This window comes from Daktulosphaira vitifoliae, unplaced genomic scaffold (assembly GCF_025091365.1).
Source record: "Daktulosphaira vitifoliae isolate Bord-2020 unplaced genomic scaffold, ASM2509136v1 Scaffold_1, whole genome shotgun sequence".
NCBI classification, from domain to species: Eukaryota; Metazoa; Arthropoda; class Insecta; order Hemiptera; family Phylloxeridae; genus Daktulosphaira; species Daktulosphaira vitifoliae.
This window is the reverse complement of record NW_026099572.1, coordinates 9,431,718-9,454,771: the sequence shown is the minus strand read 5'-3', so window position 1 is coordinate 9,454,771 and position 23,054 is coordinate 9,431,718. Positions and strand designations below refer to the sequence as shown.

Here is a 23,054-nt window from a genome sequence, read left to right as displayed (position 1 = left end):
GTCATTTTAAATCCCCCCCTGTGGGCAGGTAAAGGGTCAGATATAAAAAAAATATATACCAAATGATAGGTAAAGACATCATGCATCTATAAAAAAAAATTTATATTGATCCATACATCTTTCAAAAAGTTATAGCATTATAAAGTTAAAAATATAAAAAAGAATTTTTTTACAAAAATCGTATTTTTTTAATAAACTTTGATGTCTGTTTTCACCATGAAGATAAAATAAAGTCCGAAATTTTTTTTTTGCATAATAAAGTATATTACATTAGCTTTAATTTAAGATATATATAAAAGCGTCAGACCTTCCGGAACACTTTCAAAATTTAAGTTGAAAAAGAAAATTTTTTGTGAAAAAGTGGTTATTTTAAATCTCCCCTTGTGGGCAGGTTAAGGGTTAAATTTATGAAAAAAATATACCAAAATTAATAGCTTCTCAGCTTCGCATTGAAGCTAAAAAATGTTTTGCTTTTCATCTATGCTTCCAAGACTCTATAAATAATTTTCTTTAATAATATCACTATCTAATGATTTGCATCGAAGCGTTTTTTATGATAGTGATTTTTATCACTGTCATATATCATTATACTTAACTCAACTATACCACGTTACCAATGCTACGACCCTCCTGTGCTGGGTTGTTTTTTTTAGTAAAATATATATTATAAAGCAGATAATAATACAAAAATAAGGTATACATTTTAGTTGAAAAAATATCATTACATAAATAAAAGAATGTTTAATTTAAAAAAAAAATTTTTTTCTTAACTTAACGAATTAACCGTTTTTATTAACTAAGTAAAAAATATTAATCTAAAAATTTAAAAGTTATACAATTGAGTTCTACGTTTAAAATGTTACAATTTCTATATACTTATTAATTTTATAGTTAATTATTATTTTATTGAATTTTACATAACAGCCCATTGCACAATGAGTTTTGAATTCAAATATTCAAATATATTTTTTTTGTTTATATAAGAAATTCTGAGGGTATCTGATTACATTTTTTGAGATTACGTACAAAGACTGCACCCAATAGGACTACATCATACTTTATGTACTAAAATGTATGCAACCTAATGATTTTTTGTCCAAAATTTGATAACAGATTCACTCATAACTATGATATTGATTTAAGTTTAACTAAGATACACTTTTTACTACCAAATGAACATTATAAATATTTTATTAAGATATAATAATTAATAATTTAGTAGATAACATCAAAAATAATGAAATACTCGTTGTAGGTATAATACTGTCTGATGAATCTTAAAGAAATGTAGTCTAACAGAAAATAATAAATTCATTTATAAAAGCCGGTTTTAAGATAGTGATATTTGTATTCAATTAAATAACTCTATTATTCCTAAATAATCAATTAATCAAAATAAATGGAATTTTGTTGCTAATTCTCTTAACTCAGATGATAACAATTTTGCACACTATGTGGAAACAGATAAAAATAAAATACGAATCACAAAATTTTCTATATACTATCGAAAATACTGATAATAGCGAGTGTGAACTGAAAGTTTTGTTTAGAATTACAAAAAATTGAAGAAATATTGTTAGTATCAATATAGAAAGCCATTTTACGAGTTGACTATTCAAAAATTTTGATATAAAATCTATTGATGAACCTATAACTTAAAGTATAATATACAGTAGATAATTTAATATATTTTGATTTTAATTTATGTGTCTTTAAGTAGTGTAGAGATGTTTAAACGAGTCATTAGTAATATATATATATATACCAAATATCTTAGTCACTCTGTATATTTATATATTGTAGTGAATAAATAATTCAGTTTTAACGTTTACTTATTAAATTTTGATCAATAATAAGCTTTTATAAAGACAATTATTTTTGATACGATATTTATTAAAAGAAAATTGTGGAAGTATAGCATAAAAAAAAGGCAAAAAATAAAAATGGTCTGTACATTGTAATGTTACAATAAGTTATTCTGATTATAATTATGTTTTCATTATTTTACAGAATTATCCAGTCTTACTGAGTTTGTGTTTGTTTTTTTTCGCAGGTAATTTTTTTTTTATTATTATAGAAAATGATACAATTCATATAATAACAATTAATATAAATTAATATAAATTATTATTATATACAAGTAATAAAAAAAAAAAACATTAACTTGTGGAGAGATCATCCAGTGGTTGGATTTTAACTAAATTACTATAATCAATTTAGTAAATTAAATTGCTTATAAAATAATTACTTCTCTGGTAATAAACATTATTATCAAAGTATATGAATACATATTTAAGTTTTTTATTTTTTTGTGGAGGTGAAGAAACAATGAATTTTTTTAATGATAGAAATACGGTATGAGAATCTGTAATATTTAAGTAAAATTATTGAAAGAACTTAAACTTGTTTTTAAAATAAAAATATTAGAAATTTATAATTTAGTTATAACTCATTCTTTTTTTTTCGCCTTAATCCCAACTACTTAGGGTCAGACACTTTATCCTAAACTCCCACTTGACTTGATATCCCACATCAACTACGCTCATATCAGCCGTCCTCATATCGCATTCAATAACATCCCTCCACCTTTTTTTGATCTTCCTTCAGCATTTATTTCTATAACTGTTCTTACCGTTTCCGATTCATCTCTCCTCATATAATGACCAAACCATTTAAGTCTATTTTTTTCATCTTATCCACGATTAATGCTACACCTATTATATTTATTATTATTGAACTTTTTTTTTACGATGAAAAATTGTACGCACTGATATGATTTTAATGGAATGTGATATTCGTAATTCAGAATACAAAAATTTAGCGAATAAGTGTCATAGGTGATAATGTCCACTCACTTATAATACGGTTGAATAGTTTGGTTTTATACGTTAAAAGTATTTAGATATATGAATTTCATATTTCTTATTAAATGTAATTATAAAATCAATCAATTTTTGGACAATATGATAATATAAATGAAGTAATTATTATATATGTATACTAATTTATGTATGTTGAAAGCATATGGTATTCCACCCGATAATCAAAATGATTATCTAAAAAGAATTTCTAAAAAGAATCCAAGTAGTAATTTTTAGTTAAATTAATTATGAACTTATTGAATCTGATGATGTAAATAATCAATTATTGAATAACATAATAGTAAAGATGAAGTAAAAAAAAAAATGTTTTTTTATATGGCATTTTCACAAAAATATCTATAAATGGACAGTAAATATATTTAAAAAATATTTTGTGTAGTTTTATTTTTAGATTTGAACAAATCTTTATATTATTAATTTAGGGAGTCTAAGAAAGCATGTAACACTTTTTTAGAGTCTCTTCGACCTTATGATTCATGCTACGGCATTACAAATACTTTATTTTAAATTTCAATAGGACGACTGGGCTTAGTGGGTAGAAACGTATGTTTGGTGCTTCACTTATTGATTTAAAATAAATAAAAACACTAATTTATATAGCAGAAAAAATATAAACGGTTTATTGCTTAAACACTAAGAAAATTATATTAATGCACTATGTGTACTTAACTACTTAACCGATTAACTGACGACTGGTTAACTAACTGATAGACGTTATTGTTACGTCACGCCTTTTTATATTGTGTTGAGTTCTAGAAGATTCTCTTACGGATCGATCGAGAACATTCGCGCGTATATGCATTTTGTGTTTCCTATCCGTCGCGAAGATTCTCGATCATTACATAATCACTACACTATGTTTGGGTGTACGGGGTTCGATNTACAGAGTGATCGTTTTATCATAAACCACTCGATTATTCTCAAAATAAATACAATATTGAAAAGAAAATTTTGCTGTTTTCATTTACATATATTTCTTGATTTATCAGCTAATAATTACCTTTTAGAATCGTCCCTTATAATAGGGGTGTTAACTTTTTTATTTGAAATGGCAACGTACACAATTGACTAGTTTTTTTAATGATAATGATTTAATTCATAAAATGACTAAAGTTATTAAAAAATTATAATTCTGTCCCGTGGTGATGAGAAAGTGATAATATTTTTGGTCTTAGTCATTTCTCGGCCGTATACTTCTACTCAGCAAAGATTTAAAATGAGAATATCTTCGTAATACTGGCCCGAAAGTTGTTATTTACTATTCTTCATCATATTTCATCATAATTTGTTAAAGAAGCTAGTAAATTATATATTTTGCCATTTTTGAAAAAAATTAAGATGACATCTCTTTAATTTATAAAGGCTAATTTCAAAAAGTAATTTATAGCTATTAAATAAAAAAATATATGTTACTAAAATTAAATAAACATTTTTTTCTATTATTATACTTATTTTGCGAATAATGGAAAGGTTTATAATAAATTCATCACTCTCTATATATTATTTTTTATATTTTTTAAGCAGATGGTATCCCAGCCGATAACAAAAATGAAAAACGTAAGTTAAAACTGAATCATTCATTTCAAATTATATTTATGACTATTAAAATTGGTTGATATTGAGGATACAAAATCTATATTATTATTGAGTAGACAGGAGGTAGTGTGTCGTAAGCCTCTTTTGTTAGTAGTCAGTCGAAAAACAGATATCGAATTGTAAGTCTTGTGTACGTAAAGTTTTATTTATATGAAAAATGTAAAGTCTTATCGTAAAAATACAGTTCACATTGTTAGCTAAAATAGAGTGTTTTTAGTTTGCTATAAAATATTTAAGCTACCGACAGAAACATTAAATATTTCTTATGCGAACAAGAGTTATAAGCACTAGTATTATTTTAGAAAAAGAAATGTAGTTTTCGTAATTCAGAGTAAAAAATTTTAGTGGCGCAGAGTTATAGAAGATAATGTCTACCCATTTAAAATACGGTAGAAAAATGAATTTTATAGTATTTATCTCATAAAAATATTATACTTTTCAATGAATAATATTCATGTTTCACAGAGTAAAGTAATTAAAGACCACGAGAGCCAGCAGTGTTCATCGTAGATATTTCAGTAAAATTTGTCTCATTTTCCTTGGTATGGTGTGTAGTAAGATTGAAAAAATATTGTTGCGCGATGAGACATGTCTCCAGGTGTTGTACACAGTCACAAATTCAGTATCATTTTTTATAACGATTTATTTTTACGTGTAGTGTCGTTATAATACACAATACAGAAATGTATGATATAATAAATAGCTATCTAATTAAATATATTATTGAACGATAGGATAGAATAAATAATAATATTTTATATATCTATTTTGATAGCATGTGGTATTAATTGCGATGTCCAAAATGAACAACGTAAGTTAAAACTTAAGTAACTGTATATTTTAATAAAGAATTGACACGGTCCCGCGTCGTTTTCTATACACGGAGCATTAACCGCAACAGAATTCAAATGTTATTTTTATGACATACTTCTACAAAAATGTCCATTAGCGTACAGTAAATCTACATAAGAAATAAATAAAGTTTTGTGTAATTTTATTTTTGAATTTGAACAAGTCTTTAAATGATTAATTTAGGGAGTCTAGGAAAGCTGTGCCGATTTTTTAGGGTCTCTTCGATCTTATGATTCATATTTTGATAAATATTATTAAAATGTATTTTTCAAATTAAAAAACATATGGTTATAAGTTTATATATAAATATATTTATTTGTTCTTATGTTTGAAATCATATGGTGTCCCAGGCGATAATCTAAACGAAGAAAGTAAGTTAAATCTTAATCAAATTTTTAAATCAATAAAATATATAGGAATTAAATAAAAGTATTATTCTGTTGAGCTTCTTCTTGAATAACACTTAGATTAAATAAGATTAAGTGTTACTTAGGTTTCACGTTTTCCTCCCTTTTAACTAACAATTCTTAATTTTCAATAATTGCTACAACATACCAAAATGTGATAGAATAAACTGTACAGAAAAATAAAATTTATTATTATCGTATAATAGAAAAATACATAATTATATCTGTGGCTTGGTGCAAGAAGGGCCAATGTCACAAATGTCCATTTGATATATTGTATTGATAAGCCTTATTTTCAAAATAACAACACTAACTCCTCGTTAAAATCAAAATGGCCAATCTTTACGCTAAGTTGGTCACATTTATTCGAATACATTGACCGTTTTATCAACAGAAGAACAAAAATTAAAAAATAAGATTGTCCTGATAATCTCAATTTCGACAAAACGTGACATTGGCCCTTCTTGCACCAAGCCACAGATATATATTAATGTATTATGTGTACTCTTATACATCTATATATATCTTATTATATTTTTTTTTCTTGTTATATTACAAAGAAAAAAAACTTTTCTCGGGTAATTTTTTAGTGTGCTCTGATTTTAAACATTTTTCAATAGAGGTTTCAACACCATAGTAAACAAATGAGAATATCATTATTACATCATTAAATATTAAATAAAATAGTAAATTATAGGTGTTACCATTTGAAAAAATACTGATGTCATCCCTATAAATTAAAGGGATGATTTTAAATTGCAAATTATAGACAATATATCAAGAAATTTACGTAACTAAAAAAAACAATTTTTAATTTTTGTATTTATTTTGAAAGTAACAATTGGTTTATAATTTACCAGTCACTCTGTATGTATAATTGTTTGTGTTTTTTAAGCAGATGATATATCAGCTAATAACCAGAATAAAAAACGTAAGTTAAATCTAAAACATAATTTCAAATTATATTTATTATTATTAAAATGTTGAATTTTTCGTTTATTAAAAAAAATTATACTAATTTTATGAATTGCATTCAATTACATACTTCCGTTTATTTTTTGGTCTTGCTTCAACATTCATTTTTATAATTGTTCTTTCCGCTTCCGATTACTCTCTCCTCATAACATGACCAAACTATCTAAGTCTATATTTTCTCATCTTAAACGACGATTGACGTTACACCTATACTCCCTCTTATATGTTCATTCCTTATCCTATCTTCCCTAGTCACTCCATTCATTCATCTAAGCATTATCAACTCTGCTACACTATTCTCTGCTCTACTTTCTTATCAACTGCCCAACACTCTGAATCATACATCATAGCTGGTCTCACTACAGTCTTGAAAAATTTACCTTTCAGCCTTATTGGAATTCTTTTATTGCATAAGACGCCAGACGCTTCTATCCACTTCAACCACGCCCACTTAAGTCTGTGTCTTACATCCTCGTCAATACCACCACTCTTTTGCACAATTGACCTTAAATACTTAAAACTCTCACTTCTCCAATGACGTCTTTGCCTATTGTCACTGATCTCTTCATTTCACCTACCTCGTGTTGTTCTTAGTCAAATTCGTATTCTGTATACTCTGTCTTACTCCTTTTTATTCTTAAATCATTTTCTTCAAGAGCTGATCTTCACATATCTAACCTTTGATTAAATTCTTCCATATTTTCTCCTATTTACACTATATCGTTAGCGATGTACCTTTTTAGGACTTCTTTTCTTATTAATTCCCACTTTAAAACTTCTCTTGGTTCACTATTATACGCTTTCTCCAAATAAAAAATAAAAAAGTTTTTATACATGAGTAATATTCATGTTTCTTAGAGTAAAATAATTAAAGACCACGAGAGCCAGTAGTGTACCTAGTAGACATTTCAGTAAAATTTGTCTCATTTTTCTTAGTATGGTGTGTAATAAGGTTGAAAATTTATTGTTGCGTGATGACACATGTATCTAGGCGTTGTACAAAGTCACAAATTCGGTATTATTTTTATAACAATTTATTTTTACATGTGGTATAAATTATACTTGATGTAATATTTGGTCACTTCTTCTTTTTCTTTCCATTACAACTCATCGAGAGTAATTGCCACCACCGACACTGCATGCCACTCCACTCGAACTTTTATTTTTTCTTCCTAATTTAGTATCCCTAGTTTCTCTAAATCCTGTTTTATTCCATTTATCAATCGATTCTTTGGACGTCCTCTTGGCCTTTTTACTGTTGGTTTCCATTCAGTCGCCACTTTAAGATTCTCTGAGTTAGAACTTCTCATCACGTGCCCAAACCATTATATCCTTTGGGCCTTTACGAAGTTGGATATTCTTGGTACTCCTGTCTACTCTCGAGTCTCTTTATTCATTCTTCTACACCAACACCATAGTTCATTGTCGTATACTGACTTCTTGTATGGAAACGTCGTTTACCTTTTGATCTATCCATGCTGGCACTGGTCTCACTGGTACATCACTATTGAGCAGTTCCTCAAAGTAGTTTTTCCATCTTGTTACTTTCTCAATTGGGTCTAGTAAAATGTTGTCATCAATATCCTTGACAGCTTTTAGATTAGGTGTAATGTGAAAAAATGTGAATTTTATGGTATAGATAGATTTACTGTTTGCTTTGCTAATGGGCGCGCGTACGTTATATCCGGCCGTGTAATCAAAAAACTGTACTGTTGCTGTCAAGGTAAACGCTATACACACAATATTCTTTATCAGTTTAATTATCGTTCCCTATATGACACATGCACTGGCCACCACTGTCGATAACTGTATAATTTTAGTATTGTTCGTACTTTTATCTGTTTTATATTTTGTAAATTGTTAGGCCGATACCCTCTCCCAAACGTAATCGTCGTCGTCGTTATGTCTCGCCCGGTGTGTAATAAAAAATTGTGCTCTCTTCCTTTTGAACCACCGTCGTGGTATTTTGGCTGTGTGCATAGAGCCAACATTATTTTGTTTTTTCGTGTGTCGTTTATTTTAATAATGTATTAATTCAACAAGGCGTCGGCCATTTTCCGGGGCCGAGATCCCCATCTTAGGAGGAGTCGCATCCGGGACTGGGTATCTTATTTTATTTTATTTAATATATTGTTTTGAGCCTTTTTCTGTTTTAAATTTATTTTTTTGATGAACTGTACATGGATTTTAGCTATAATTGATAAATACAAGGTTATTGGTCAGTGATGTGTCATGTATATTTAGTACATATAAATATATATATTATTCCCGCAGTGCCCAAGTACGGTCCGGCCGGCCTGATTACAAAAATTATCCGCCGCGCCCGGAGTACACGGACTTGTTCTGATGCGGAAGACACTTCATGTGTAATGTTTAAAAGTTGTAGGTTAAAATTTTTTTTGTCTTAATAATTGTTTTTTTTTCTCTTTTGTCCCTTCATTTGCAGAGTGGTTTTTGCCTTCGGGTTTTGTCCACTATTAACTTAATTATAATAATTTAATAAAGTCCCTTTAATTTTCTTAATCAACAAAAATTTTTTTATTGCATGAATATCTTCAATATTCACGTGTATCTTATTTTTTTTTCCTTTAAATAATTCTCTCTAGATTTAAGGTAACGGTCTTTGACATACTAAAGTATGTCCACCACTGGTGACATCAAATAAACCTATTCTGTTTTATTTACAAGGTATCAGCGTACTATAGTCTACAACAACACTTTATGTCTTAGTATATATATATATTGTTGCAGCTGCAACAAAATAGTGTGTTGTACGCACGCGAGTCCAGTGTACTCGGACCGGTCTAACTTTTATCACCACACCTACTCCCTACTACGCAAGTAGTAGTGGATTTCGCTACTACCGGCCGATCAGCTGTTCACACACTACACACCGCACACGAACATAACCGCATTATAATATAGTACAACATTGTATTGCGTAACAACCAGTATATACACATTGTTTTGTTTTTCTATTGTTGAATTTCGCATATTTTTTGAAAACGTAATTTAATTTTTTGTAACAGGAAGAAGTTATTTTTCTATCATAACATTGATAATAAAATGTTTACAAAAATCTTGTTGCACTAATTGTGACTTCCTTAAAGCTACTAATTAGTTGACGGAAAGATTTATTGTTGCTACTAATTAGTAAAATTAAGCTAGTCAATTGTGATATTTAAATTTGAGTTACCAAATTTTAGTCTTAAGTTCATTTGTTATTATTGTGATCCTTGTTTTAGTGTTAGGTATCATCTCTGCGAATTGTGATTACCATTGAAATTTATGTATTATTGATTTTTGTTTTCTTTTTCTCAATTTAGCGTAGTTATTATTGAATTTTATTTTGAATTAAATTTTGTTTATTATAATTATTGAACTGATTTAATACTGTCATCAAAATTGTGAGTTTATTTTTTTTTGTTGTTATTCTGTTATATAGCTTTAGAGTACATATTTATATTATTTGTTGAGCCAAAAGGACTAAAATTATCTAATCAAGTTATTCATTAAATTATTATTATTAATTGTTGTAAAAAGGTTTAAATTATTTATTTACTTAGTTTAAGAGCACACACAAAACATATATACACACAGTACACACTTGAGCCTACATAGGTCACTGGTTGCTGCGCAGACGACCCCTCTGACCCACCTCCAGTGATTCTATTTACATACACCACACTACGCAGCCTGATCGGTATTGGTGCAATTAGCCGGTTCGGGTACGCACTATAATATTTAGTGTCCCTGGCCCCAACATATATATATATATATATACATATATTTTTTTCTATATTATTAGAATATATAAATATCATTATTTAAATTTTATTATTATAATAATATTGTTTAATATTATTGGTTTTCTTATTACTTTTTTTTTAAATCCACTTATGGTCCGGGTGTTGTTTCTTTTTATGATCAAGACCCTCGCCTAAGTGGTTGGCGACCCGATTTCCTTTTGCAAGGGAGCCATGAGGGTGGCGACAATCCGTTGCGTGGCCCAAGTCGTCACCTCTCATAGGGTTAAATTATTTGTATTTTTTAATCTTTGGGAAAAAGTTCCGTGTTCTTCCTTGTGTGCAGTCTTGTTCTGTTTCATGTAATAGTTCATTCATATAGTTTCTTTTTTCCCTCTGTATGATTCGTTTACATGATTTCCCTCTGCTTCATAATTTTCTTCGCTTATAGGGGTCTTAAGCTGGAGGTGTATTTGAGGTGCTTTGTTTCTTTTTTCTACGGTCTTCCTACAATTACTATTAAGCCATTTATTTTCTCGTTTTTTCGGTTCACCTGACGTGCAGTGAGTCGCTTCATGTATGGTCTTTTTTAAGATACTCTAGTTCAAAATTCTCTCATTTGTTTTTTGTTTCTCCTTTAATTTACCCGTGATATCAGTGGTATATTTTTGTCTTCTTTCTTCATCTTTTGGCTTTTCTATGTTGATTTTTGGTGCTATTTGTACATTTCTACTCGTTCTTTGTAGTTTGAGACAAAACTTATCTACTTCATCACTATTTTCCGTTGGTGCATATATATTAATTAGGCATATTTCTTTGGGTTTAGTTCTAAATCTTATCGTGCAAATTCGTTCGGATATTGGATTAAATTCACTTATAGCTCTTATGGACCACAAAACCCGTCCCAAAATGATGTCTATTCTCCGTTCCATTTAGTAAATAATGTAGTCGTTAATATTTATCTGTCCCTTTCCTGCCCATCTAATTTCTTGTAATGCCGCAATTGACACTGTATACTGACAGAACATTTCTGTAAGAGTCTGACATGCTTCCGCACGATATAAGCTTAAGGTGCTCCAAGTCGTGGTTTTAAATTCCTTGTTCTTCCGTTTTTGTTCTCCATTTGGGTTATTCGTATCTCTAGTCCGAAGCTTTGTTTGTAGTTTCTTAATAGGATATTTTTTACGATGTAGGGTTGTTAACCCTAAGATGAACTCTCCATACCTTATAGAGGAGGAACTTGGGGCCCCTGGTTCGCTAAACCCGTAACAATATGGCTGTGTTTCCCCTGGAGGAGTAATATTTGGTCAAATTATATAATAATATATATTGAATGGTATTATAAATACATGATAATATTATATATGATTTTCTGGGAAAATTACTTAGCGTGCTCCAATTTTGAAAATGTTTTTTAACTAAATTACTTGGTCACGTGAATCTAGGAATATTATTGACAAAGATCGAAAAACTTTGCCGCTAGCGTTGTAAAACTTCATGTTTGAAATTTTTATGAGACTCGCCCCAAGACGGGATCAATTTGCAAGATATCATAAAAAAATATTTCAATCCGTTCATTTTTTAACGTTATACAAGCTTTCTTTTTTTTGTGCACGTGCAGTGTTTTTATGAGGAACTAATTTTGAGGGCCCTCATTGTCATATATTTTGTATATATATAAATCATCACAGTTATAAGGATGTACACATACATTATCTAGGACAGTATAGTATATTATTGATTTTATAAATTAGTCTTTGATATATATTATATATATTTATTCATGTATTTACAAATCTTATGATGTTCAAGGCGATAACGAAAATGCAGATCGTAAGTTAAAACTTAGTTAACTTTTTATTTTATTAAATATATTAGATATTTAATGAATATTTATTATAAATAAGCCAAGTGATATTTTTGGCAAAAGAGGCATTGCGTAGCTAAGTTTATAATTTGATGTAAAAAAAATTGTATCAAACTAAAATATCACTTTGTTTAGAGACATGTTCCGTCTGTTGGGATAATAATCCAGATACATCAATAGGAGTCTGTACACATAAATTTTGCAAAGGTTGTATAGATACTTGGAAATTTGATAAGAGAAGCTACCGTTGTCCTTTATGCAATTTTGTATACGATAACCCTGACATTCAAACAGGTATATTAATAATATTTGGAAATGTAATGATTCATTTTATAACTATTTATTTTTAGTGTAAGACTCAAAAATTTATTTTGTATATATTGTATACGTAAATTTTTTATTAAAATAATGTTATTAACATTTTCTGCTTAATTCAGTATCATAGACAGTCGAATGAAGGTACTGGAGGCTACTATAATATTTGGGGTGGTTTCTTGGTATTTATTTTGTTAATTCTTTTACGATATTTTTTACTGTAAATATGAATTTTTGTATACGGGATAGCAAGATGTTTTTATTATTATTTTTTAGTTTTTGTGTTTTTTTTTTCGTTATATTGCCTTTGAAAGTGTTTTTTTTTTTGAAACGATTATAAACCTTAAATAGTACAATAAAATGTTAATTATAATTACACAAAGTATACTTATTAATATATATTTATAAATAAATAGAGACAGAAATGGGTTTTACAGTTCCAATAAAATTGATAGTTACGTAGTAATACTACGAGAGCAGTGGCAATATCAGAGTTTTGTCTTGGGGGAAAAATGCATAAAATTAGTAAAAATTAAAAATGTATATTTATAATGTTATAATTACTTCAAATGCTGAAATGTTGAGCTAACACAAATTTTCCAGAGTTTTTGAATGTCATTATCGTCAATTTTTATCATCAACAATAATCATTTCTTAAAATGGTATATCGATGATATAGTACATATTTGCTTTTGTTAGTAATTAACATTTGTTTTGTAATTTGTGGATTAATTTACCCGCAGTTTGTTTTTATTCATTAATTAGTCTTTTGTGTTTAATTGAGTGTCGTTTCGGATATTTTTGTGCCCTATTATCACGGTTTTCTTATATATATGGTTTTGTGTTTTACGCCTCGTCTGACAAACTGGTACGTTATCACTTTTATAAATTCATACATTTTATTTTACATTAGTCTAATACTGCTGATCAGCTGTTTACTTGGGGACTTTAACGCTGGGTTTCACCGTTATTCAATTTGTCCATTATTTTTTTTATAATTGTGGTACCAATATCACAACCTAGTCAAACCTAGTTAGTCAAACCTTCTCGTGACTTCAACGCTGGTCATCGTCGTTTATCAATTCAATTACATCTCATATCTCTAAAAATCACTATGCCTTTAAAACAGGATACTCTATTTAAAGCTACATTAAAGGCTTCCGTTAGTAAAGTACCTACCCCTATATCTAATGAAGACTTGATGGGTGCATTGAAAGACTTTAAGAAGGAAATGTTGACTTCTAACAAAGCGCTTTCTGAACTTCAAGACAAACAGTATCGTGATCTGAAGGCGGATTTCACCCGCATTTCCAACCAAATGCTTGAGTTGAAAGCCGAGAATGTAAGGTTATGTAAAGAAGTTGATATTCTCAAGGGAAAAATTGCTTGTCTCGAATCTAATAATTACGATGAACTACTAAAAACGGTTGTGTTGAAGCCCTTCAAGAAACTTTTGAACGGGAAAAGTGTCAATCTAATTTAATATTTTATGGAGTTCCTGATCTGTCTTCTGGTATCGCATCTGAGCGTGTTACACAAGATAAACTGACGGTACAGAATATACTTCAATCTCTTCGTGATTCTGTTCCACAAAATCCAAAACTCATTCGCTTCAGTAAAGCTCGTGCAGATACACCTCGCCCAATTAAAGCTATTTTCGATAATAAGCAGTCCGCTATGCACTTATTATCGGCCTACAACACAGCAAGGCGCTCGGGTTGTTCCTTCCCTGATGGCTTTCGAATAGTCAACGATAAAACAAATTTGCAACGCAAGTTGCTGCGTGAGTGTCACTTGGAGCTTGTCCGGAGAACCAACGAAAGCGAACCTGGTCTGCGAATTTTATTTGAAAATGGGCTGCCAAAAGTAGGTAAAATTTCTTCAAAAAACGGAGGACTCCAACTGCGCATCCTCTCATAACACCATCGATTTTTCATGGTCCACTGTCTGGTTACTACCAAAACTGTCTTGGACTCAGATCAAAACTACCTCATTTTAATTGTAATGTTTCTTCTTTAGATTGTTTATTCATTGTACTCACTGAAACTTGGCTTACTAGTCAATTTTCTAATTCTGAACTTGGGCTTTTTAACTATAATATTTTTAGATATGACAGATGTATGTATACTAGTAATTGTAATCGTGGTGGTGGAGTCCTCATTGGCATTCGCAAAGGTATTCCCTCCTACCTCATCCTAGTTGATCAACTGAATGTTGAACACGTCTTTGTTCGTCTTACTGTTGGTACCTTGAACTATATTATTGGCGGGGTCTACTTGCCTCCCCATTCTCCCCCTAATACTTATAAATCACATAAAAATGCCGTTGAATCTTTGATAACAAAGTATCCTGATCACATTTTTATTATCTGTGGTGACTACAATCTCCCTGAGATCTCTTGGGACAACAATAGTAATGGATTATCTTATTCTTATTCCATGTGTACCTGAATCATTCGCAACAAGTGGGTTTTTCCAAGCCAATGACATACGTAATGCCTCTAATAATATTTTGGATCTATCTTTAGCTCTAATAAGCAGTTAAGTGTTGAAAAATCTTGTGATCTACTTGTGCCTGTTGACGCATATCACCCTGCACTAAATCTAATTTTAAGCATCAATTTCTGTTTTCCTAGATTCGATCTCAGCCATCTGTTCTATAATTTCAAGAGAGCTGGTTACAATAGAATTCGGCAATTTATCTCTTCTTACGACTTGTATAACACATTTCTCCCTCACAATGCTAACAACGCTACTAATATATTTTATGATGCTCTTCATAAATCTATCCTTGACTTTGTTCCTCAATGTAAATTTTATGAACCCACTATTCCTCCTTAGTTTAGTGTTGAGCTCAAAATAATACTGCGTCAAAAAAGGGAAGCTCATGCTAAGTTTAAGTCCCCTTCCATCATGTCATGCTATAAAGAATTTTCATTTCTTCGTGCCAAATTTAAATATATTTCTAAAAAATGGTATCGTGAACACATTAGTAATGCTGAAAAACTACTCAAAGATAAACCGTATGAATTTTGGAAATATGTTAATAGCAAACGGTCATCTTGCAATATACCTAAAATTTTGTCCTACAACGACGTATGCTCTTTTGATGAGCTTACGTCTGCAAATCTATTTTCTGACTTCTTTTTTTCGGTTTACAGTGCTAAGAAAAATAATGTCTTAATTGACCAACTAGATATTCCCACCTTTGACCTTCCTAACAACGTATACTTCAGTGTTGATGATGTTTACCTTGAATTATCAAACTTACGAGGTGTGCGTCCAGATGGCTTATCCGGTAAATTTTTATATGAACTAAGGGAATTATTGGCATATCCTCTATGGATCTTATTTAGGCGTTCATTAGACGAAGGCTTATTCTCATCTATGCTTACACTAGGTTCCATTACACCGGTATTCAAGACGGACTCCCCTAGTCTAATTTCAAATTACCGTCCTATAGCTATACAGTCCCACATATCAAAAATATTTGAATTCCTTATACTTAATGGAATTCAAAGACCTGTTAATAACATTTTAATGGAAGATCAGCATGGCTTTCGTCCGGGTCGCTCATCTTCCACTTGTAATCTTGTGTTCTCCAAATATTTTTTTAATGCTTTCCAAAATCAATTACAAGTAGATGTTATATACAATGATTTCAGTAAAGCATTTGACTTTGTGGATTATACGACCCTTATTACTGTTCTTAGACAATATGGTTTTGGTGAACCACTACTATCTTGGATTAGTTCCTATATTTGTGACCGATACCAATGGGTAAAAGTTTTCGGCGTTAAGTCTAATATATTTTTAGCGTCTTCTGGTGTCTCCCAGGGAGGTCACTTGTCCCCTATTTTATTTTCCTTATTCTTAAACTGTGTGCATAAAGTTTTCACTATTGTCATTTTCTTTGTTTTGCCGACGACATCAAACTATTTATGCGTGTAAGCTCGAATGATGACTGTTTGAAATTACAGGATGACCTTAATAGATTTTCTGAATGGTCAAACTCAATGGGATTGTCACTTAATTTAACCAAATGCAAGGTCTTTACGTATCATAGAACAAAACATCCTTTTGTGTTTCACTAAAGTATTACTCCAGTAAATATCTCGCGTGAGTTATCTCATATTAACTCCATTACAGATCTAGGCTTTAAGTTTAGTTATAATCTTGATCCTATGCTTCATATTGATTATGTTTGCTGTAAAGCATTTAAAGCGTTAGGTTTTATTATGAGTTTGGCCAAAGATTTCAAGCAAGGACTTTCACTTAAAGTGCTAATCTGTTCTATAGTCAGACCTATTCTAGAATATGGCAGTGTAGTGTGGAATTCTTATACTGACTTGGGCTCGCTACAGATTGAGCGAGTTCAGCGAAAGTTCCTACGTTTTGTCAGCTACTCGATCAACATAGTCTGTCCAAATCACGATTATACCCCTGTGTCGTATTTGCTTGGCCTATCCTCATTAGCTGAGCGTAGGCGCAATGCTGGAATTAATTTCCTAATTGGTTTATTGAATGGTAATATTAATTTGCCAAGCCTGTTATCCCTCATATGTTTCAGAGTACCTCAGCGCGCAACAAGAAATAATGCTCCATTTGTTGTCTCCCACTGCCTAACTAATTATGCGAAAAATGAGCCACTTAGGCGTCTTATGTCTAATGCCAATGTTGACCCTAATTTTTCTCAAAACTCTCATAGTTAAAGCATATCACAATAAGACAATAAACGGTAGGTATCTATGTATAGTGATGTCATAAAAAATAAAAATATTATACATAGAATACGTTTGAAAATCGCTAATTCTATGTTTATATATATTTTTAGATATCAATAAAGATCTAGGTAAGAACTTGAATAAAGAACTTTAAATTATACATAAAACAATTATATTTCCAATTCCTATGGAAAAAATTTGGAATTTTATTAAATACATACATACATTATAACATTCCATTTAATATTTATTTATTGAAGGATGTGTTGCGAATGTAGCCAACTGAGCCGATTATGCTTGAAATCAATAAAACAAATTTTTACTATGTACGACTAGTATGACATTTATTCGGTGACTGATTTTTTGCCAGTGGAGTGAAATCCTACCATCTGCTTATTAACAATACTAACATAAATGAAAGCTATACCGTACAGGTATACTGGCCTTCAAGAATTGTCTTATTTATCTATTGATAATTTAGTAGTTAACAGTTTTTAAATAAAAAAAATTCTTACTTATATATAAAAATAAATAAACAAACAATAAAATATTATATCGAATTGAATACAAATATTTAACAAATAATAATTATTATACAAATCAAATATATAAATGTATTTTTTACAAATGACTATGTAGCGAGGTGTAATATATAGAAGTAATAAACACTTTTACGATTTAATAACAACTATACTATACTACAACGAACTAAGAAATAACAGCGAGAGACGAAGCGCGTTTAAGAAAGAGTGCGTAAGTGATTGACTGATCGATTGATTGACTGGAGCGACGATCTTGCCCTTAAATAGTTAGAGGAATCTTCTAGAGGCGGCGGCGGAACTCTCTAGAACATTCGACCGCCACACGCTTATATAGAGCGACGAATCTTCTAGAGGCGGTAGCGGCTGAACATTCTAGAACATTCGACCGCCACAACTACAAAAACTGTAAAATTAATTTTTTTCTATTGGCAAAGTACACAAAAACCTAACTCCTTATCGAAAAGAATCATTCGTGGTTTAAAGATTCCGTCCTCTCCTGTTACTAAATTTATGACATAACCAAGCCACTACTTCAAAGATGGAATATTTTCGTCCTTGTGCACAATAAAGTTTTTCTACTAACGTAATAGCGACAATATCCAACGCAATCCTACTTTTGAATAAATTGACCAGTAAAAATTTTATTTTAGTGTGTGCATAGGTTAAGTACTCACGTGTATATTATTCCTGTCCCTTAATTTAGATACGGGATATGATATGTTTTACATATCAATCACTTCAATTATCATTATTGTGGTTAATATACCATATGGGTTAAATGGTATTTATTTAACAATATATTAATTCAAATTAATTTAAAATTAAATTCCATCTATTGTCCGGTAATTTAGATAAGAATATGTCTTCAGATTATAATAATAAGAAGGGGAAATGGAATTAAGAAACATAGAATTTGATATTTAAATATTAATATAACTTCAAGTTAGAGGCTAATATCTCTTAATAAAACTTTAAAATACACATAAAAAAATATGTAATATGAGTTTTTACATACAGGAAAAATTTTAATTAGGTGACAATTTGTGAGTTAATTAACTTTTTTCCTGATGTCTCTAATCATGCAGGAGAAAGGAGTAGAGAGTGGACTGTATAAAATAAGTGATATGTATTCAAAAATTATATAACAATTAACTGTAATTGATCATAACAATTGACCTGTATTTTAATTTACTGAGCACTCTAATTAAATTTTAATTAAAGCTCTATTTAGAGTTATAAGGATTTTCGAAATTTTTTTATTGAGTAGCAGTATACCTTTTACACGTCATTTAACTATGAATTAGACACCAATTTCTAAATAACGTGCCCTTGAAAATATTTTTTTGCAGCAATTCATATAACTTAACTTTCCGATTTGTACACAAAAATCATATTTCATTCCTTGACTTTAAATACCGTACAAAGAAGGTAAGTTCTGAGGGCTATATTTATTTCAACGTTAAGTTCATTATATAAACTTAAAGTAAAGCTCTATTTAAAGATGACAAAAAATTATGTTTAAGCATATACAATTTTATAAATCATATAATTATTTAATTAGTCATGAAATGTAATTTTTTTTAGTTGAAGAAATCCTCCTGAATTTTCAATGTAAATAATAATTTATTTGACTTATATGCATTGGATTATACTAAAAATATTTTATTGTAACTTATTTATTACTTAGATATCGTTACGAATTCAGATTATTATAGTAAGTAGTAAAAAAATAAATACATACATTTTTGTATTTAAAAATTTAAATTACTTCAAGTTAATGACTACTTTGGTCTTTATAAAACTTAAAAATAAATCGTAGTACAGAGGGCTCGTGGCACAGTGTGGAAGTGGCATAGTTGGGACAAGTATAGATGATATCTGACAGTGATTAAAATCACTATTGTAAGAATCGCTTCGATGCAAATCTGTAGATAGTGTTTAATTTTAAGAATTGGTGGATTATTCCACAAGCAAAATTAACTCCTATATCTTTCATTACTACTAATTAGTAGTTCTATGATTTATAAGCATAATATATGAATAAATATCAATTATAGCATTTCAATGAATATAAATTGGATTATTATTAATTTAGTATTGTAATTTTTACGGCGAAATTATAAAAAAATTATAAAGTAGTTGTTATTTTTATGGGAAACATGTCTAAAAAATGAAGTGCTGGATACAAAACTTTTTAGAAGATAATTTGTTGTTAATTATGAATAAATGGTTTACAAGAAATATTCATCAGAGTTAAAAATATACTTTAAATATTTTGACTGAATGTTAGTAGGGTAAAGTAAAGAGTGCTAGGCCCCATCGCTTCAACCTAACCCAACCCAACCTCCCACTGATCAGTTTGTGGTAAAAAAATGCATTCGGGGTTATTAAATTTTACGTAAACTAACCTAATGCAATGGGAAGGGGAACGACGAAAACATCCTTCATCATGTCAGAAAGAAGGAGGGGTAATAAAAATTTAACCTAATGAAGGGGTTGGGATGAAACATGTAATTTTATATGAGAACAATTGCGATGCCGTCTTTGTATTATTAAAATCAAAGGTACCATTAGACAGTAATGATCACTGTGGTATGCATTTACTCTCCGATCGGTCGGTTAGGGAATAGGTGCAGCCAAATGTGGTTCTAAAATGAGACGTTACATTGAAATTATGACAAATATTTCTATGAGAACATAGCTATCATCGGTTACCAGACGCTTAGGTAAGCATATTTCTCTGGTAATCTGCCTAATTTTTAGAATAACAAATAAGCAAATGAATTTATTAAACCAAAACATCATCCCTTATAACTAAATTAGTTAAAAAAGTGTCAATAACTATACTCCTACCAATATCTTTATACTTTAGCCTATTATTTCAATACATAAATAATTTATTTTATTTTCGATTAAAGCTACTTCGCTTACATCTGTTTCATCACGTTAGGTGGCTTAGCGTTGTAGAGCAAACATCAGCTCGCTCAGGTCAAAAAGGTTACGAATGCAATTGATGAATACCCGTGATTTCACCGAAATCGATTCCGCGTTAGAGCGGAGGGCCGTTTGGTTTTAGCGGAAGAGCGTGGAAAATTTCGCAAGCTATCGAGATTTTTTGCGCGCCGTGAAACTCGACCTGGTCGTCAGACTCGCTGAAATCGTAGGTAACCATCTGATCAAGTATAATCTCAAATTGGAGGCCTCATACCATATACCGCGATCGGAAGCACCGCCCGAAGTCCGTGCCTTCAAGACATGGGCTAGGGCATTGCTATCCGATACGGATATCGGGTATGCGGTTGATGATGATTTTGAGGTTATGCTTGCCAAGGAAGGCACGTACTGAGTGGAGGGTAGCGGCATTACTTTATCGCATATCGACGGCTTTATGCTCAGTGTATACAAGTATACGCCCCTCGCAAGCTCATCATATATTCCGATTCCGCAAGAAATTAAAAATAGAAAAGCAATCAAAAAACAACCTGTTGTATATTGGGGAATCTGAAAAATCACATTACGTATACATTTTTGGAGGTTCGTGCGCAGCAAAAAAACCCAACATCATGACCGCATTTACACTTGTAAACGTTGATTCACTAGATTTCATGATATGCCTAAGAAGCATATTCTTTGAGATCAACATGCGTTGAAGCAACACAAGTGGATATACGGCAAGGACAAGCCTATTTTACTTGTTATGCCGGCAGAGGGCAGTAAGGTCGAATTTGATGCGTGGGTATAGTCTCAACGGTTACCATACGTCATCTACGCTGATTTTGAGGCCTTACTAGAGAAAACAGACGATCGTACTAGGGACTGTGCACACCTACCGTCCCATGATCTATGGGTTTATGGTGAAAACATCGGACGATATGTCCTCCAAGCTCCTCGAACTCTACGGTATACCACAATCACCGGTGATATACCGTGGGTCCGAGGATCGCGAAGAGGTCGCCAAGACATTTGTGATGGCTGTAACTGAAGTGACGGGCAACATTTCTAAATTGTTGCGCAGAACCAACGTTCCCATCCAAATGTCTGTCGATGGTGTGCACAGGAATGGGGAGAAAGCGGTATGTGACTTATACCGCACGGCATTCAAGCATTCCAACCCCAAAATCTTATACCAGTGTCATCTATCGGGCCGATTCAGACAGACGTTGTGGAATGCATGAAACCAGAAAGTGAAGACGGTCAACTTTGTNTGTAGTGTGGAATTCTTATACTGACTTGGGCTCGCTACAGATTGAGCGAGTTCAGCGAAAGTTCCTACGTTTTGTCAGCTACTCGATCAACATAGTCTGTCCAAATCACGATTATACCCCTGTGTCGTATTTGCTTGGCCTATCCTCATTAGCTGAGCGTAGGCGCAATGCTGGAATTAATTTCCTAATTGGTTTATTGAATGGTAATATTAATTTGCCAAGCCTGTTATCCCTCATATGTTTCAGAGTACCTCAGCGCGCAACAAGAAATAATGCTCCATTTGTTGTCTCCCACTGCCTAACTAATTATGCGAAAAATGAGCCACTTAGGCGTCTTATGTCTAATGCCAATGTTGACCCTAATTTTTCTCAAAACTCTCATAGTTAAAGCATATCACAATAAGACAATAAACGGTAGGTATCTATGTATAGTGATGTCATAAAAAATAAAAATATTATACATAGAATACGTTTGAAAATCGCTAATTCTATGTTTATATATATTTTTAGATATCAATAAAGATCTAGGTAAGAACTTGAATAAAGAACTTTAAATTATACATAAAACAATTATATTTCCAATTCCTATGGAAAAAATTTGGAATTTTATTAAATACATACATACATTATAACATTCCATTTAATATTTATTTATTGAAGGATGTGTTGCGAATGTAGCCAACTGAGCCGATTATGCTTTAAATCAATAAAACAAATTTTTACTATGTACGACTAGTATGACATTTATTCGGTGACTGATTTTTTGCCAGTGGAGTGAAATCCTACCATCTGCTTATTAACAATACTAACATAAATGAAAGCTATACCGTACAGGTATACTGGCCTTCAAGAATTGTCTTATTTATCTATTGATAATTTAGTAGTTAACAGTTTTTAAATAAAAAAAATTCTTACTTATATATAAAAATAAATAAACAAACAAT

At 30.7% G+C, this 23,054-nt stretch overlaps 1 protein-coding gene and 1 long non-coding RNA gene across 5 annotated transcripts in view; both read left to right on the top strand.

Annotated features, from left to right (window-relative positions):
- LOC126894276 (uncharacterized) overlaps window positions 1-23,054 on the top strand; it is a 121,143-nt gene that overhangs the window by 78,783 nt on the left and 19,306 nt on the right. The gene's annotated exons all lie outside the window — the stretch shown is intronic.
- On the top strand, window positions 1,815-3,052 carry LOC126894282 (uncharacterized). The gene is made up of 3 exons (XR_007701372.1): window positions 1,815-1,946; window positions 2,011-2,053; window positions 3,022-3,052. It is a non-coding gene; the product is annotated as an uncharacterized LOC126894282 (long non-coding RNA).